The 19,572-nt window shown below is 44.4% G+C and overlaps 1 protein-coding gene across 1 annotated transcript in view; it reads left to right on the top strand.

The window, feature by feature from the left end:
- LOC137375885 (protein phosphatase 3 catalytic subunit alpha-like) overlaps positions 1-19,572 on the top strand; it is a 567,998-nt gene that overhangs the window by 433,447 nt on the left and 114,979 nt on the right. The gene's annotated exons all lie outside the window — the stretch shown is intronic.

Below are 19,572 nucleotides of genomic sequence, written 5' to 3'. Positions count from 1 at the left end.
ATTTCCCAGAGTTAAAGGTAGATCTTCTCCTGCATGAAATCCAGTTGAGTGAATTATTGGTTCCAGCTGAATTGGGATGAGTGAATACACTTCTCTCGAACAGTGGTTCTCAAAGTGTGGTCTGCGAGGGTTCTCCAGGTGGTCCACAGGCTGGTTCAAAATGCAAGTCACTGACATGCCACGGCCGAGGCCATAGGAGAGAATAGGCCAGAACCCTCATTCCCACCACACACACATAAGCGCGAGCAACAACAATGTAGTTTTTTATAATGAAAGCGGGTGGGGTCAGACCGGTAGGTGGTACACAAAGGTCATTTGCCCCACCTGAGTGGTCCACGGACAAAAATGTTTGAGCACCACAGCTCTAAAGGGAGGAAAAGAGACATTTTTGTTTTGTACCATGGCCAGAGACCCAAGAGTAGGTCACTTGCCTATCCTCTAGCCTTAGAAAGAAATGTGACATGGAGAATGAGATGTTAGAATACTTGAGGTGACCATGTGATGACTTATCTGTGGAAAGGAAGTTTTTCACTTCTTCAAGTTGGAAATAACTAATCAAGTACATTTACATAATTTTAGTTTTTGTTCTTTTATAATGGTGTTTAGATAAGGTTCTTTATTTAAAAAAATTATGTAACATATTTGGGGTACTTTGACTCTGGAAAACAGCCTTGACAACTGTCAATGGAAACTAGAAATTCAGATGGCCATCACCCACAATTTTCTGTCTGCTGCAACTAAATTAACTCAGTGAAATCTCTCCATTAGCTGGTGTCATACCTAGCATAAAGGAAGATGGTTGTGGTTGTTGGAGGCCAATCATCTCAATCACAGGACATTGCTACAGGAGTTCATCAGGGTAGTGTCCTAGACCCAACCATCTTCAGCTACCTCATCAATGACCTTCCCCCCATCATGAGGTCAGAAGTGGGGATGCTCCTTGATGATTGCATAATGTTCAGTTCCATTCACAATTCCTCATGTAATGAAGCAGTTGATGCCCGCAAGCAGAGAGACCTGGACAATATTCAGACTTGATAAGTGGAAAGTACCATTCACACCACACAAGAACCAGGCAATGACCGTCTCCAACGAGAGAAAACCTAATCACCTCCCCTTAACATTTAATGGCATTGCTATCATTAATCCCCCACCATCAACATTCCTGGGAGTCACCGTTGACCAGAAATTTAACTGGTCCAGCCACATAAATACTGTGGCTAGAAGAGCAGGTCAGAGGCTGGGTATTCTGCAGAGAGAGACTATCCACCATCTACAAGACGTAAGTCAGGAGTGTGATAGAATACTTTGTACTTGCCGGAATGAGTGCAGCTTCAACAACACTCAAGAAGATCAACAGCATCCAGGACAAAGCAGTCCATTTGATTGGCACCCAATCCACCACTTTAATCATTCACTCCATCCACCACTGGTGCACCATGGCAGCAGTGTGTATGTACCATCTACAAAATGTGCTGCAGCAACTTGCTAAGGCTTCTTTGACAGCACCTTCCAAACCCGTAGCCTCTACTACCTGCAAAGGCAAGAACAACAGGTGCATGGGAACACTATCACCTACAAGTTCCCCTCCAAGTCACACACTATCCTGACTTGGAAATATATCGCCATTCCTTCACTGTTGCTGGGTCAAAATCCTGAAACTCCCTTCTTAAGACCATATGGACTGCAGTGGTACCAGGAAGCAGCTCTCCATCACCTTCTCAAATGCAATTAGGGATTGACAGCGATGCCCACATTCCATGAATAAATAAATAAAAGAAAATTGGTTTGATGCAAGAAATCTTTTTAATTCCTTCAACTCTCCTAAAAGGAAATGAGGGTTCAAATTTTATAATCTTTCTGAAACTTGGAGCTGGATTTTTGTTTTGGGGTCGGGGCCCCGACATCAAGTCAATTTCCAGACCCCAGCCCCACGTTGCGTCAGTGTCAGACATCCGACCTAATTTCCGTAGGGATGGCCAAATAGAAGCCAGGGAGCGTGCTCGCCATCCAATAAAAGATGGTGGGCAGGCTTTTGAGGCTGGAAGGCCAATAGGAAGCTCTCCAGCAATGACTCATCGGCAGGTGAGTCTGAGGTGGGAGATGCCAATGCAGGTAAGAGAGAAAGGAGGTACTTCACGATGCAGGCACCCTATGAAAGAAAGGTAATACATTTTCAATTTAAAAAGGCCACTGCTGCCTGGCTATTATTGTGGAAGGGCTACCCTTTCACTGGATGGCCAGCAGATGCAGCTGTGGTCCGATGACCATGGTGGATGTAGCGGGTGGCCCCAGTAGGATGGAATGCTGACCCCTCTACTCAGTCTGCCACCAGGAGGCCATCTGGCCATTCTCGGCCTCAGTGAGTTGGCCGATAAGCTGACTGGCAAATTCCAGACGGCTTCTGCTGAGTGGCAATAGGCCATTTAATTGGCTTAATAGGCTACCTGCTGTTTGCAGGCGGGTAACCGTCACTCCACTGCATCTCCCAGAATGAAAATGGCCCTGAAGCGAGAACATTCCAGCAATCTGGCGCATCACTCTCTGACACCAATTTTCGTGCCTTCCCGCCTCTGAAGGGAATTGAAAATTCTGCCTTTAATTTTTTTTGTATTGAAATTTTTTAAAGGGCTTAAAGTAACATTTCAATATCACCAAGAATGCAACTCACAAATTAGAAAATCCTCCGTCTCTCTGAATGGATAGCAAAATAATTCAGTGGCAGAAGAGTAAATGACAGAAACATACCTGAAAAGGACTTTTGCATGGCATTGTGAAATTACATTTTTACAGCTGCCCAATTGGGCTGGTGGTTTGGAGAAATGCTTTTGACACTTGCTGTGCATGTCTAAAGTTGAATATTCTTCTCTCAATTTAATTCATCTCAATATTCGCTGCTGCCATACCTGGTATTGCAGTGTCAAAACAACCAATCTCACAATTTTAATAAAGCAAATTTGTACACAAGATGCAATTCCCTTGGAAATTTACTTGTTATGTAACGTGTCTACTGACTGCCAGCCTATTTGTCTCTTTGTAAGTGTTTTATAATAGCTCAAAGCAAGACTTAAGCTATTTTGTCACAAGGCTGTGAATTTTTATATTAAAATATTCTGAAAATAGCACATGGGGAGGAAACAGAAATATAAAAATAGCATTATTACAAGGCTAGGAAACTATTGTAAACTTGAAATTGGAAATCATTGCTGTCATTATTGCACCCTAAATGATAATGAGGTTCAAAGAAAATGATTACTGTATGTTTATAATCTTACAACTTTAAAAAAACCTAAAATACAAAACTACATCCTGTTAAACAGGAGAATTGTGCAGTATCTTCAACATCAATATTATTGTTAGGGAAAAAGGAATCTTTATATAGTAAACAACATTCAAATTAATAACAAATGATTATCATGGAACAGGAAGAACATTACAGAACATAAGAGATTGAGTAGAATAGGCAATTTATTCTTTGGAGTTTAGAAGGATGAGAAGTGATCTCATTGAAACATATAAAATTGTTATAGGGCTTGACAGGGTAGAGGCTGAGAGCTGTTTCCTCGGTTGAAGAGTCTAAAACTCGGGGCTATAGTCTCAGGATAAGGGGTCAGCCACTTAGGAGGAAGATGAGGAGAAATTTCTTCACTCAGAGGGTTGTGAATCTTTGGAATTCTCTACCCCAGAGGGCTGTGGATGCTCAGCCTTTGAGTATATTCAAGACTGAGATTGATACTTTTTTGGACACGAAGGGAATCAAGAAACATAGGGCAGGAAAGTGGAGCTGATGTAGAAGGTCAGCCATGATCTTATTGAATGGAGAAGCTGGTTGGAGGATCAACTCCTGCTTCTATTTCTCTTGTTCCTGTGTACAGATTGGCAAAGGATTAAGCACCAATGACATATTTTAAGAAATCAAGTGCATTAATACATCTTCAAGTAAAACGCAACAATTTGGAATAAATTCAGTATTTTCAAAAAAGCCATGCAACCTGGTACAATCCTACTTAAATTTGTACACATCTAAATTTCTGGAATTGCTAAACAACTTCAAATATGAAACTCCGGTGCTTCTTAGTTGCATCCTCAGATTTTACACTGCTGTGAATACACGTTGTAAATTAGTTGATCTCAATTTAGTGTAAAATGTTTAATCCTATTAAAATATTATGAATCAATTATTGTGAAATCTTATTTTCTATAGATACACAAATACAGACACATTTACTATGGTACCAGGAGGGAATCATTCTCGGAGGTTTCAGAATCACATTTAAGTGTTGTAACCAAAGCTCATTTTGTGTGTGGCTCCTCACTGGGAGCATGGATCAGTAAATTTACCCATTACTCTACAGTGTTTTGTGAATATTATTTCTCTTGTACTTCAAGTCGAATGAGACATGTTGCAAGGGGCAGCTATTCAACGTTCTGGTGGGCAGTGTGATAGCTATTAAGGTTCAGAGGACTAAGATAAATTGATTTGAGTGGCACACAGTTGTGACTTTAATGCATAACCTTCCTTTCAGAAACAAGGAAATTGTGGTTGACTTCAATGGAAATAAAAATGGGGAGAGATGTAAAACAGATTGCCAACTTGCTATCACCTATTTTACGCTATCACAAAAATAAAGATAAACCCTAATGTTTCCTTTCAGATAGTGAAATAGATGATTATGATTGATTTAAGATAGAAGTTTAACTAAAGATAAACAAACTATTCAAAATAGAAAAAAATTAAAATATGTGGATTTTTTTTTATCATTCATTCCACAAATGAAAAAAAGCTTCTCAGGGTAGTTTACCAGTAACTTTATTATGTAATTAAAAATCCAGTTAGGCCTCATTCAACAAGGTGTAAAATTTCCAAGAGTTTTTGCAACGAGACTAGCAACATAAAAGAGGAAGCTTTTGCCAATTCAATTGATTTCCATTGATTGTAGTCTGGGGTAAAGGCCTACTCAGGTCAGGAAAAAGAATCCGACCCGAGCCTGACCCGGCCCAAGTCCCTCCGATTTTGCCCCGAGCCTGACCCGCCCTGAGCCGAGCCCGACTCCGACCCCGACCCTGACTCAACCCAACCACCGCTTTACTTACCTTCCTGACACTGAACCTGCAGGAAGCTGCAGCGCTTGTATGATGATGTTATAGTGATGGCACTCGTTCACTGCGCAGACTCAGTTTCGTCCCAGACTCCCAGCTCAAGTAAGTTTTTTAATTTCAATACTTACCAGCAGAGCACTTACCGTGTGTGTCCAGCCTGGCCTGACCCGGACTCGGCCCGACCCGACCCGAGCCCGAAAGCCAGACCCGGAAGAGGGGCCCGACCTGATCTGAACCCGACACATGTCGTTGGGTCCCATCGGGTTCGGGTCGGGTAGTAAGCCTTTAGTCTGGGGGTGCCTCAACAGAGCACCGTTTGGTGAAGCATAAAATCACTGATGACAACATCTGGATTTTCGCATAATTTTGCACGTGTGAAGACTCCAGAAGTTGGTGTTAATTTCAGTGGGATAAGAGCATAAGATATAGGGGAAGGAATGGACCATTTGGCCCTTCAAGCTTGCTCCCCCATTCAATAGGATCATGGCTGGGGGTCAACTCTTCATTGGTAGTGTAGTTGAGGGTGGGAAGATGGGGCAAATATGCATTTTTGGTGTAGTTGGGGGGGCAACTCTGCAATTTCTTCGCAGGGCGAGCAGCCCTTTAAAATTGCGGCAGTACCTGTGCAGAAGCAGTTGACGCTGTTCACGGCATCGCCGAGGCTGCCCCCACCAAGTGATAGGAGGGTGCGGCTGGCAGCCCTGCATATACTAATGAGCTGCCGGGCTCAAGACCATGGCGGTGCGCGGCCCATGCTTGCTGCCTGCCAATTTTTCCACCCTCCACCACTCCCAGCGGCGGGATCACAAGATTCAGCCGAAGAATAAACACAAAATACTGTGAATCCTGGAAATCTGAAATAAAAGCAGAAAGTGCTGGAAATACTCAGCAGGTCTGGTAACATCTGTGGAGAGAGAAGTAGAGTTAACGTTTCAGGTCTGTGACCTTTCATCAGAGCTGGCAAAGGTTCAAAATGTAATAGGATTTAAGTAAGTAAAGCGGGGGTGGAGGGGAAAGAGAACAAAAGAAAAGGTGTGTGATAGGACAGAGGGCCAGAGAGATAATCTGACAAGGAGGTCATGGGGCAAAGACAAAGAGATGGTGTGGTGAAAGACAAAGCATTAGTGCAGAGAGAGTGTTAATGACAGAATAATGTACAGCCCTAGCCAAAAGCACAAACATGAAAAACCCAGTTTAAGGCAGGTACATGGTAAAAAAAACTATAAAACAAAATAAAATAAAAGAATAAAAAAGGGCCAGTCATACTCTGAAATTATTGAACTCAATGTTCAGTCTGGAAGGCAGTAGAGTACCTAATAGGAAAATGAGGTGCTGTTCCTCAAGCTTGCATTGATGTTCACTGGAAATACAGCAAGCCAAAGACAGAAATGGGGGCATGAGAGCAGTGGGGTGTGTTGAAATGGCAAACAACCAGGAGCTGGGGGGGTCATGCTTTCGGACTGAGTGGGAGGTGTTCCGCAAAGCGATCACCCAATCTGTGTTTGGTATCCCCAATGTAGAGGAGACCGCATTGTGAGCAGCGAATACAGTATACTAAATTGAAAGAAGTACAAGTAAATCGCTGCGTCACCTGAAAGGAGTGGTTGAGGCCTTGGATGGTGAGGAGAGAGGAGGTAAAGGGCAGGTATTACACCTCCTGCGATTGGCATAGGAAGGTGCTGTGGGAAGGGGACGAGCGTCAGGGTAGTGGAGGAATGGAACAGGGTGTGGTGGAGGGAATGATCCCTTCGGAATGCTGACAGAGGAGGGGAGGGGAAGATGCATTTGGTGGTGGCATCACGGTGGAGGTGGCGGAAATGGCAGAGGATGATCCTTTGGATGTGTAGGCTGGTGGGTGGAAAGTGAGGAGATCAGAACCCTGTTGCAGTTCTGGGAGGGAGGGGAAGGGGTGAGGGCAGAAGTGTGGAAAATGGGTCAGACACGGTTGAGGGCCCTTTCAACCACAGTGGCAGGGAATCCTCGGTTGAGGAAAAAGGAAGACATATCAGAAGCACTCTAGTGGAAGGTTGCATCATCAGAACAGATGTGTCGGAGACAGAGAAATTGGGAGAATGGAGTGGAGCCCTTACAGGAAGCAGAATGTGAAGAAGTGTAGTTGAGGTAGCTGTGGAAGTCGGTGGGATTATAATGAATATTAGTGGACAGTCTATCTCCAGAGGTGGAGACAGAGAAGTCGAAGAATGGAAGGAAGTGTCAGAGATGGACCATGTAAAGGTGAGAGAAGAGTGGAAATTGGAAATAAAGTTGATGAAGATTTCCAGTTTGGGGTGAGAGCAGGAAACGGCGCCGATGCAGTCATCAATGTACTGGAAAAAGAGTTGGGGGAGGGGGCCTGAGTAGGACTGGAACAAAGAAAAGATAGAGTCAAGATATGAAGAAATATGTTAAGTGGGGCAGGAACAGGCTGAAATAATGGGTCATAATAATAATATAAAAGCAAAATACTGCGGATGCTGGAAATCTGAAACAAAAACAAGAAATGCTGGTATCACTCAGCAGGTCTGGCAGCATCTGTGGAAAGAGAAGCAGAGTTAACGTTTCGGGTCAGTGACCCTTCTTCGGAAATAATGGGTCGCCCAAGGCAGTCCTGTTTGTGGATTTTGGGAAGGAGGTAGAAGCGGCTGTCCGGTTGCGGGACTAGGAGGTTGGAAGCTGTAGAGGAAAGATCTTCGGAGGAGATGAGGTCAGTGGCAGTTCTGCAGACAGTAGTTTGCTGTTCGGTGGTGGGGTCATGGTCCAGGGTGAGGTAGGAAGAAATGTCTGAGAGTTGGCGCTCAACCTCTGCAAGCTAGAGGTCGGTATGCCAGACAACAACAGCACTACCCTTGCCAGCAGGTTTGTTCACAATGGCAGGGTTAGACCTGAGAGAACAGAAAGCAGCAAGTTCGGAGGGAGACAGGGTCGCGTGAGTAAGGCTTTTGCTTTTCTAATTGCTTTCTGTAGCTTCATGTTAACTTTCTGTGATTTGTGTACAAGGACATCCCAGTGCCTCTGAATACTATTATGCAGACCCCCACCTGCCAAGAATGCGGCATATTAATTTTGTCAAAGCACATTGATTTTAAACTGTTGCTGGAGTGAAGAAAGGACTTGTTAAAAAAAAAATCACCTGACACTTGGCTGGAAAAATATTTGCATACTAACAGAGAGTGCTTGGAGAGACAAAGGACTATTCCCTGGTCCACTTAACCCAAAATGGGCTGTGATCACCAGATATTGAAGCTGAGGATGCTCACATTCCAGGATGACTGCTAAGATGGCAGAATCCACAAACAGAAATGGTCAAACCAGCTAGTCACATGACTAACCTGCTGGGCAACCTGGGGTTTTTTGAATTGTGCCACAGAGAAAGAGGTAGTGGAAACTAAAGCTGGAGCAAGGAAGCCTCTCTCTCTCTTTCTCTCTCGCTTTCTCCCAAGCCACCGGATCGACGGAAGACACGTAAACCTCAAGAGAGAAAAGAGTCTGATCTCGAAACAAGTTGAAGTGTGCACTGGGCCCCAAAGAATTGCAAGTCTGACCGGCACCAAAGACTTCACAGCAACCTCAAAGGACAGTAAAATAGAAAACCATTGATTGCCTCAGACTTTTCCCCTTTATTCTTTTCTACTTTTCTGTCTCTATCTGCATGTGTGTTTATTGCGTATGCATGCTAGTGTGGTCGCGTCGCATATTTGTGGTCGGTAACTGGATTAGAGTTTAAGATTAATAAACTTCTACCTTTCTTGTTTAAAATCTAAGAAAACCTGTCTGATTTGATTTCTTTGCTTTATAATTGGAAAGCGATGAACAAGGATTCACTAAGGGGAAGCTAAAACATGATGTTTTTTTTTTAAAACCCTGTTACGGTTAAACCAGGCAAAGGCTGAGAGGGAACCCCAAGACTCCTCACCTTGTCGTAGCTATACCAAAATTTCCCAGTCTCTCAGCATTTAAAAGAAATTTCTACTTGTCTATTTTTCCTATCAAAGTAGATAATTTCACATTTCTCCACATTATAGGCCGGATTTTGTTCCTAGCCCGACGTCGGGTTCCATGGTGGGGGTTGTTGGGGGGCTGAGGGGGTGCTGGAAAATCGGAGCAACAGTGGCTGCCACGGAACCTGGCGCTGGGATTGTCAGGCCTGATCTTCCCGACAGTGGGGAAGCTTCGTGGCGGTCCCTTTGTCACTCTGCAGCGGGACCCAAGTTAGCATATTTAAATCACATATTTGCATGAATTAAAATATAAACCACAGCGATCTTACCTTCAGTTCCCGATCCACTGTGTGATGAAAGGCGCTCATGCGCCTTCACTTTCCTGTCCACGGAAAGCTGGCACCACCAAGGTGGGGAAGGGGTGAACTCTGCATTCTGATGGATTGCGGGGGGCAGGGGAGAAGGGGCGAACTCTTCACTCTGATGGGTGGGGGGAGGAAGGGTGAACTCTGCACTCTGATGGATCGGAGGGGGTGTACAGAGTGAACTCTGCACTCTGATGGGTCGGAGGGGGTGAACAGAGTGAACTCTGCACTCTGATGGATGAGGAGAGGAAGGGTGAACTCTGCACTCTGCTGGGTATGGAGGTAAGGAGTGAACTCTGCACTCTGATGGGTCGGAGGGAGTGAACAGAGTGAACTCTGCACTCTGATGGGTCGGAGGTGGTGAACAGAGTGAACTCTGCACTCTTATGGGTGGGGGTTGAAGGCTGAACTCTGCATTATGGTGTACTGTTTGCAGGGCTGGCAACCATTTAAAAACAGTGCCAGCACCTGCTCCTTCAACAGGTGATGCCATGAACGGCGTCGCCGAGGCCACCCCCGCCACATGATTGGGGGGTGGCTGCCTTGAATATGTAAAATGGCCACCAACAAAATCCAGCCCACATCTGCCACATTCTTGACAACTCATTTAAATTGTCTAAATCCTTTTGAAGCCTCTTTGCACCCTCCTCACCCCTTATTTTCCCACCTAACCTTCTATCATCAGCAAATTTGGATACATTAGAATCAGTCCCCTCATCTTAGTCATTGATATAGATTGTAAATAGCTGAGCCCCAAACATTGATCTTTATGGGACACTGCTATTTCAAACCTGCCAACCCAAAAATGACCCAATTATTCCTACCAACTGTTTTCTGTCCATTAGCCAGTGCTCAATCCATGCTGATACATTTACCCCCAATCCCATAAGCCCCAATTTTGTGTGATATCCTCTTCTGGGGCACTCTATAGAATGTTTTTTGAAAATTGTTACAACCAAGGCAGGAGGAGTGCAGTCTTTTCTAGTTCCACATCTCCACAGGTAACAACATCTATTTAAATGTTTACCTGGTTACCGATACAGTCAATCATGTACACTTTCTTTTATCCCAGAACAAAATACACCAACTAGGTTTCTTTAATAAAAAGCAAAATTATCAGTTTATTATAAAACAAGACTTAACCAGTAATGAAGAAAAGCATTAACACACTGATTAAAAATATGAAAGTTCCCTTTTTTAAATATTCCCCAATTACACTCACACACACACACATTGGAAAAAAATACAGAAATTCACTCTGCAGAGGTCTGTTACAAAAAAAGACAAAAAACTACTTTAGCCAAATACTTGCGAATTCTTAATGATAAAAAAAGACATGGAAGGAAGTCAGTTGTCCCTTTTCTGGTCTGGTATCCGGGCATATGGAGACGGGTAACTAGGATTGTTTCACAAGCAGTCTGTTCTGGAGATGTGGAGAATTATTTTAGTAGGGTTGCTAGGAGAAATGTGGCATCAAGGTTTTTCTGCCAGCACACACTTGAACCGCAGGATTTTTTTTCAGTTCCTCAGGAGCTATACGGCACCAGGGATTTTTCTTTTCTACATTGGATCTTGGTTCAAGAAGGAGATGAGCTGAGTGGTTTCTTTTCTCCTTGGTAGGAAAACACCAACTGTCTTCAAATAGTTCACACCACAACTAAAACTGAAAACAATATTCAAACCCCAGTGAGTCGATCTCCTGGCCTCTATAAACCTGGACATGTGGCTTCTCTGTAACCATTATTTTTTTCCAGGTCACCACCAAGGGTGCTGCTGTTTTCTGAGCCCAAATCACAGGTGGCTTTCAAACAATCTCTTGTCCTGTAGCTGAACTTGATTAAAAAAAACACACATCCAAGGAATCTTTTCAGTTTTAACACAAGACCTCAAAAAATATAATGGAAGCACTTTCTTAACAAAATCCAAATGCACTACATTCATTGGTTCCTCATTATTTAACCTGCTAATTGCAGCCAGAAAAACAGATTTGGCAAGCATGACTTCCCTTTCATAAATAAAACAGAAAATGATGGAAATACTCTGACAACATCTGCAGAGAGAGAGAGAAACAGAGTTAACATTTCAGGTTGATGACCTTCCATCAGAACTTTTTGGCAACTTATTATAAGTGTTAGGATCAGGTGAGAAAGGGGTCTAAGGTTCCCTCTCAGCCTTCACCTGGTTTTACCGTAACAAGGATTAATTTTGAACACACCGTTTTTTAACTCCCCCTTAATGAATTTTTGTTCACTAACTTCCAATTATAAGGCAAAGAAACTAGTCAAACAAGTTTTCTTAGGTTTAACGAAAAAGGTTGAACTTTATGACACTTAAACTCTATTTCGGTTAAAGCCTACGGATACGGGACGCACCCATGCTAGCATGCATATGCAATACACACATGCAGATGGAGACAGAAAAGATCAGAAGAAATAAAGTGGAAAAGTTTGAGGCAATATCTGAAGATGGTTTTGGTTACTGTTCCTCGAGCTCACTGTAAAGTCCTTGATTGTAGGTAGGTCTTGCTTTTTGTTGGGGCCCAGTATTCTTCTAAAACCTCGATATAGGAGACTTTTCTCTCTTGAAGTTCATGTGTTCTTACCTTCCGGGAGCAGAGTGGAGAGGAGCGGACCTGAGGGGAGAATGCCGAGAGAGGAGCGGATAAATACAGCCCGAGGATCGCGGCCTAGACACTTACCTTCCAGGGGCAGAGTGGAGAGGAACGCACCTGAGGGGAGAACGCTGAGAGAGGAGTGGATAAATAGAGCCCGAGGATTGCGGCCTAGACACTTACCTTCCAGGGGCGGAGTGGAGAGGAACGCATCTGAGGGGAGAACGCTGAGAGAGGAGTGGATAAATAGAGCCCGAGGATTGCGGCCTGTACACTTACCTTCCAGGAGCGGAGTGCAGAGGAGCGGACCTGCGGGGAGAATGCCAAGAGAGGAGCGGATAAATAGAACCTGAGGATCGTGGCCTATGCACTTACCTTTCGGGAACAGAGTGGAGTCCAGGCGTGCCGGAGTTTTGAAAAAAGAAGAGAAAAAAAGTCAACAGTGACATCGCAGGAAAACTGCAAGGTGATTGGTTTGGTAAGTAACAGCTGTTAGTGCCTTTAACTAGCTCTAGAAAATACTAAGGGGAATTTTTTTTTTTTAAAAAACCTCAAAACCTACTGTGTAACTGATAAGGTTAGTACTACTAAAGTGTGTTTTTTTAATTAGTGTAATTTATTAAGGACTTCAGATTGTAGTGGGTAGTGTTTGGAGTAGAACAAGGCCCCTAGCGTAATTAGCATTTTTAAATTAAAGGGAGTAACTAAGTAATCTCAAGGTAAGTCGTGGCAGCAGAGCTCGCACATGTGATATGCTCCTCTTGCGCTATGTGGGAAATCAGGGACGCTTCCAGTGTCCCTGATGACCATGTGTGCAGGAGGTGTATTCATCTGCAGCTACTGGCTACCCGCATTACGGAGCTGGAGCTACGGGCAGATTCACTGTGGAGCATCCGCAATGCCGAGATCGTTGTGGAAAGCATTTAGCGAGGTGGTCACACCGCAGGCAAATCCTGCAAAGGCAGGAAGGGAATGGGTGACCACCAGGCAGAGTAGAGGAAGGCAGGTAGTGCAGGAGTCCCCTGTGGCCATCCCCAACTCTAACAGATAATCCGCTTTGGATATTGTTGGGGCAGATGGCTCGGGAAAGCAGCAAGAGCCAAGTTCATGGCACTCTGGGTGGCTCTGCTGCACAGGAGGGTAGGAAGAAGAGTGGCAGGGCTATAGTGATAGGGGATTCAATCGTAAGGGGAACAGACAGGTGTTTCTGCGGCCGCAAAAGAGACTCCAGGATGGTATGTTGCCTCCCTGGTGCAAGGGTCAAGGATGTCTCTGAGCGGCCTCACGGCCTTCTGAGGGGGGAGGGCAAGCAGCCAGATGTCGTGGTACATAGCAGCACCGACATTGGTAAAAAAGGGATGAGGTCGTACAAGCTGCTTATAGGTAGTTAGGACGAAAATTAAAAAGTAGGACCTCAAATGTAGTAATCTCAGGATTCGTACCAGTGCCATGTGCTAGTGAGAGCAGAAATAGCAGGAAATACCAGATAAATACGTGGCTGGAGAAATGGTGTACGGGAGAGGGATTCCGATTCCTGGGACATTGGTCTGGTTTTGGGGAAGGTGGGACCAGTGCAAGTTGGATGGGTTGCATCTGGGCAGGACTGGGACGGGTTTCCTTGGTGGGGTGGGTGGGGGGGTGTCGGTGTTTGCTAGTGCTGTCGGGCAGCGTTTAAACCAGAATGGCAGGGGGATGGGATTCTGAGCAGGGAGATCGAGGAGAGAGAAACAAGGATAGAAATGAAAGACAGAAAGATAAGAATCAAAAGTGGAAGGCAGAGAAAACAAGGGCGAGAAACAAATGGGGCCGGGCCGTAGTGCAAAATAAAGCTAAGATGACTAACAATGTTATAAAGACAAGTCTTAAGGCGTGGAGCATTCGCATTAAGGTAGATGAATTAACAGTGCAAATAGATATAAACGGTTCTGATTTAGTAGCAATTACAGAGACATGGCTGCAAGGTGACCAAGGACGGAAACTGAACATCCAGGGGTATTCAGTATTTAGGAAAGACAGGCAAAAAGGGAAAGGAGTAGGGGTAGCGTTGTTAGTAAAGGAGGAAATCAATGCAATAGTGAGGAAGGATATTGACTCGGAAAATCATGACATGGAATCTGTATGGGTGGAGCTAAGAAACACAAGGGGCAGAAAACGTTGGTGGACGTTGTCATTAGGCCCCCAAATAGTAGTGGAGATGTAAGGGATGGCATTAAACCGGAAATTAGAGATGCATGCAATAAGGGTAGAACTGTAATCATGGGTGACGTTAATCTATATATAGATTGGTCAAACCAAATTAGCAATAATATTGTGGAGGAGGATTTCCTGGAGTGTGTATGTGACGGTTTTTTAAACCAATACGTTGAGGAACCAACTAGAGAACAGGCTATCCTAGACTGGGTGTTGTGCAATGAGAAAGGACTAATTAACAATCTTGTTGTGTGGGGTCCCTTGGGGAGGAGCGACCATAACATGATAGAATTCTTCATTAAGATGGAGAGTGAAGTAGTTGAATCCGAAACTAGGGTCCTGAATCTAAATAAAGGAAACCATGAAGGTATGAGGCGCGAGTTGGCCACGGTAGATTGACGGTGGATAGGCAATGGATGATATTTAAAGGAAGTGTGCATGAATTACAACAATTATTCATTCCTGTCTGGCGTAAAAATAAAACCGGAAAGGTGGCTCAACTGTGTCTTACAAAAGAAATCAGGGTTACTATTAGATCCAAAGAGAGGCATATAAAATTGCCAGAAAAAGCTGCAAGTCTAAGGATTGGGAGCAGTTTAGAATTCAGCAAAGGAGGACAAAGAGGTTGATTAAGCAGGGAAAAATAGAATATGAGAGTAAACTTGTGGGGAACATAGAAACTGACTGTAAAAGCTTCTATGAAAAAGTGAAGAGAAAAAGATTAGTGAAGACAAATGTAAGTCCCTTACAGTCAGAAACGGGGGAAATTATAATGGGGAACAAAGAAATGGCAGAACAATTAAACACATACTTTGGTTCTGTCTTCACAAAGGAGAACACAAATAACCTCCCAGAAATGTTAGGATACCAAGGGTCTAATGAGAGGGAGGACCTGAAGGAAATCAGTATTATTTAAAAAAAATAGTGCTAGGGAAATGTATTTATTTTTTTACATTTAAAAAAATATATTTTAGAGATACAGCTCTGAAACAGGCCCTTCAGCCCACCAAGTCTGTGCTGACCATCAACCACCCATTTATACTAATCCTCTTTTAATCCCATATTCCTACCACATCCCCACTATACTAGGGGCAATTTACAATGGCCAATTTACCTATCAACCTGCAAGTCTTTGGCTGTGGGAGGGAACCAGAGCACCCGGCGAAAACCCACGCAGTCACAGGGAGAACTTGCAAACTCCGCACAGGCAGTACCCAGAATTGAACCCGGGTCGCTGGAGCTGTGAGGCTGCGGTGCTAACCACTGCGCTGCCCAAATGGGGTTAAAGGTTGACAAATCCCCAGGGCCTGATAATCTACATCCCAGAGTACTAAAGGAAGTGGCCCTAGAAATAGTGGATGCATTGGTGGTCATCTTCCAAAATTCTATCGACTCTGGAGCCTACAGATCGGAGGGTGGCAAATGTAACCCCACTATTTAAAAAAGGAATGAGAGAAAAATCAGGGAACTACAGGCCAGTGAGCCTTACATCAATAGTGGGGAAAATGCTAGAGTGTTTTATAAAGGATGTGAAAGCAGAACATCTTGAAAGCAAAAACGGGATTGGGCAAAGTCAGCATGGGTTTACGAAAGGGAAATCATGCTTAACAAATCTACTGGAGTTTTTTGAGGATGCAACTAGTAGAATAGATAAGGAATAACCAGTGGATGTGGTATATTTGGATGTTCAGAAGGCTTTTGATAAGGTCCCACATATGAAGTTAGTGTGCAAAATTCAAGCACATGGTATCAGGGGTAATATACTGGCATGGATTGAGAATTGGTCGACAGACAGGAAACAGAGAGTAGGAATAAACGGGTCTTTTTCCAGGTGGTGGGCAGTGAATAGTGGGGTACTGCAGGGATCAGTGCTTGGGCCCCAGCTATTCACAATATATATTAATTACTTGGGTGAGGGAACTAAATGTAACATTTCCAAGTTTGCAGACGACACAAAGCTGGGGGGAAAGGTGAGCTGTGAGGAGGATGCAAAGAAGCTCCAATGTGATTCGGAAAAGTTGGGTGAGTGGGAAAATGCATGGCAGATGCAGTATAAAGTGGATAAATGTGAGGTTATCCACTTTTGTTGTAAAAACAAAAAGGCAGATTATTATCTGAATGGTGATAGATTGGGAAAGGGGGAGGTGCAATGAGACCTGGGTGTCCTTGTACACCAGTCGCTGAAAGCTAGCATTCAGGTGCAACAAGCAATTAGGAAGGTGAATGGTATGTTGGCCTTCATTGCAAGAGGATTTGAGTACAGGAGCAAGGATGTCTTACTGCAGTTATACAGGGCCTTGGTGAGACCACATCTGGAGTATTGTGTGCAGTTATCATCTCTTTATCTGAGGAAGGATGTTCTTGCCATGGAGGGAGTGCAAAGAGGATTTACTAGGCTGATTCCTGGGATGGCAGGATTGACGTATAAGGAGAGATTCGATCGACTAGGCCTATATTCACTGGAGTTGAGAAGAATGAGAGTGGATCTCATAGAAACCTATAAAGTTCTAACAGGACTAGACAGGCTTGATGCAGGGAGGATGTTCCCGATGGCTGGGGAATCCAGAACCAGTGGTCACAGTCTCAGGATACAGGTTTTGCCATTTAGAACCGAGATGAGTAGAAATTTCTTCACTCAGAGGGTGGTGAACCTGTGGAATTTTCTACTGCAGAAGGCAGTGGAGACCAAATCATTAAATATATTCAAGAAGGAAATAGATATATTTCTTAATGCCAAAGGGATCAAGAGATTTGGGGAAAAAGCAGGAACAGGGTACTGAATTAGATGATCAACCATGATCTTTTTTGAATGGCGGAGCAGGCCCGAAGGGCTGAATGGCCTACTCCTGCTCCTATTTTCTATGTTTCTTTGTTCTCAGTGGGTCCAGAGGCTTGTGAGAAAGAGATGGGAGCAGCCAGGAGCGGTCTTCTCACTCCAGGAGCAAATAGTCATTCTGAGTTCAAGACTCTTAGTACAATTCAGAAAAACCCAGATTGCCAAGCCGGTTAGGCATGTGTCTAGCAGGTCTGACCACGTCTGTTTGTGGATTCTCTTGTCTTAGCCGACCCTGGAATATTTCTTCTTACACACAATTCCTGGGGCTCAAAGTCCATTGTGGGTTAAATTGGAGCAGCCCCTTTGTCCCTCCAAGCACTGTCGGTTAGTATGCAAATGACTTTTCCAGCCACGGCTGATCTGTTTAACACGTCATTTCCTCACTCCAGCAACAGTTGAAAATCAATGTTCATATGACAAAATTAATATGTCTCAGACTTGGCAGGCGGGGCTTGCATAACCACCTCCATACCCAGCAGAATGAAATGCAATTTGAGAAAAGCACATTTCATTAAAAAGGGTTGAGAGAGAAAATATAAGATACAGGGGAAAAACACGCGTCTCTCTCTCTCTCATTCACTCACATTCATTCATAAATCCTAAAACTTATTACAGCCTGTCTTTTCTTGCTGGCAGTGCTGCTTTAACTACCCCCTTTTTGGCATTCCAATAAACCTGTGGTTCTTCGGGGAAGTTTTTTTTTCAGTTTTCCCATTTCCATGACTGCCTAAACCCTTTGTTCCTGCTGAGGTCTGCAAAAAAGCAGCGGGATGCGGGGTTGGGGGAGTGGTGGTGGGGGCAGATTTAATTAGCCCTAAATTGGAATTCTTCTGCTCAGGAGAGTCAGTAGTGGGCAGGTCTATCCTGAACTCTCTTTCAGTGCTTTGCTAAGTCATGCAAAGCATTTTGAACTTAGGGGATGGGTGGTTCTCTTTTTATCTGACTGTGGGGGCGGATTCTTTCCTAATCTTCCCTTTGTCCTCTGGGACATTCCTGCCTGCACGTATTTGGGCAGACTCTACTGCACACCCCTGTGGCACTTTGACTGGATGAGACATCACCATCACGGTTTCTGTGCCACCTGGAGGTTTTCCTTTGTCTCTGCATGTTCCTGTAAATGCTGTTAGCAACTCTGGTGGGGTGCTTCTAGTGCCTGCATTTACATAGGAGGATGTGGGGTCTATCTTTTCAAATTTTTTGGGGTTGGCTGACCGGACAGTAGGGGTTTTCATCCAGGATTTCTCCCGGACTTCCTTTAACCTGCCGTCTTTGTCGCCTATTCCCCTTTTTCTAACCTTTTGCCAGCCTTGTGCCTGCATGTCCCCTTTTGTTCTCAGTGGGGGTCCTTTACAGTTCACCAGCCCTCTGCTGGAGGGTCCTCCTAACACTGGTACAAGACTTAGAGGTGCAGGTTTCACTGTAGGTTGGGGTTTCCCCTCAACCTGGCACATGTGGCAACTCCTGCAGTACTCCACCACATCTTTGTGGAGTTTTGGCCAGTCAAACTGCTGTCTTATGCAGGCTTTGGTCTTTCGTATACTGGCATGTACAGCCGCTATAGTCTCATGGGCCCTTCTTAATAGTGCTCTCCAGTACCACTGTGGCACCACTAACTGGTGAACTTTTGTCCACTCCTTGCTCCCAGGTCTGTGAAGAGAACTCCATTTCCTCACCAGTACCTCATTTTTTAAATAGTAGCAATCAGGGACTCCCTCTGCTTTACTTTCAGACTGGACAGCCTGTGCTAACTCTTGCAATACTGGTTCAGCTCACTGAGCCTCAGCTGGCGAAAATTTATTTAATTCATTTTCTGGGTCTTCTAACTTTCCAAAGAAAATCTCAGACAGGCAGACCTAATAGTCATCTGCCTGCAGTGTCAATTCAGTCTCCTCTGTGGGAGCTGGTTTAATCATGGCCTAATTCATTACAAATTCAGGGAAACTGCAGGGGACTGTCTCCTGCCACTGCCCTGTTCCTTTGACCTCCTGCAGTCTTTCTTTCACTACTGGGGGGGCTACCACCTTCACCCCTGCCAGATCATTACCTAGGAGCAGGTCAACCCTGTCCATCGGCAGACTAGGGACAATCCCTATGGTTGCCGGTCCCAAAACTAGGTCGCACTCCAGGTGCACCCAGTGTACAGGTACAGGCATACATTGCCCTCCCATGCCATTCACCACCATTTTGGTGTTCTCTGCACTCTCTAGGGGAAAGGTCAGGCCTTTTACCAGTAAAAGGGATCTAGTGGCCCCTGTATCCCTCACAATTACTATGGGCTTGCTTGCCCCACTCGAAGGTTATGGGGTTACTTTCCCTTCAAACACAAAACCCTGATAATCTTCAGGAATCCTATTAAATTTTCCTGCACTTGCAGCCGTAAGCTTCCTGGGTCTCACCCTTACTGCAGTTAAAGCCACAACTTGTTCTGCTGTGTTTTCCATCAGGTTTCTTTCTTCACTAAGCACATGTGCCCTGATTAACCCGGCAGGTTTTCCCTTTAGTTTCCAGCAGTCAGCTTTTAAATGCCCTGCT

The sequence above is a fragment of the Heterodontus francisci genome, chromosome 12 (assembly GCF_036365525.1).
Source record: "Heterodontus francisci isolate sHetFra1 chromosome 12, sHetFra1.hap1, whole genome shotgun sequence".
Classification (NCBI taxonomy): domain Eukaryota; kingdom Metazoa; phylum Chordata; class Chondrichthyes; order Heterodontiformes; family Heterodontidae; genus Heterodontus; species Heterodontus francisci.
This window is presented reverse-complemented; position numbering and strand designations above follow the sequence as displayed.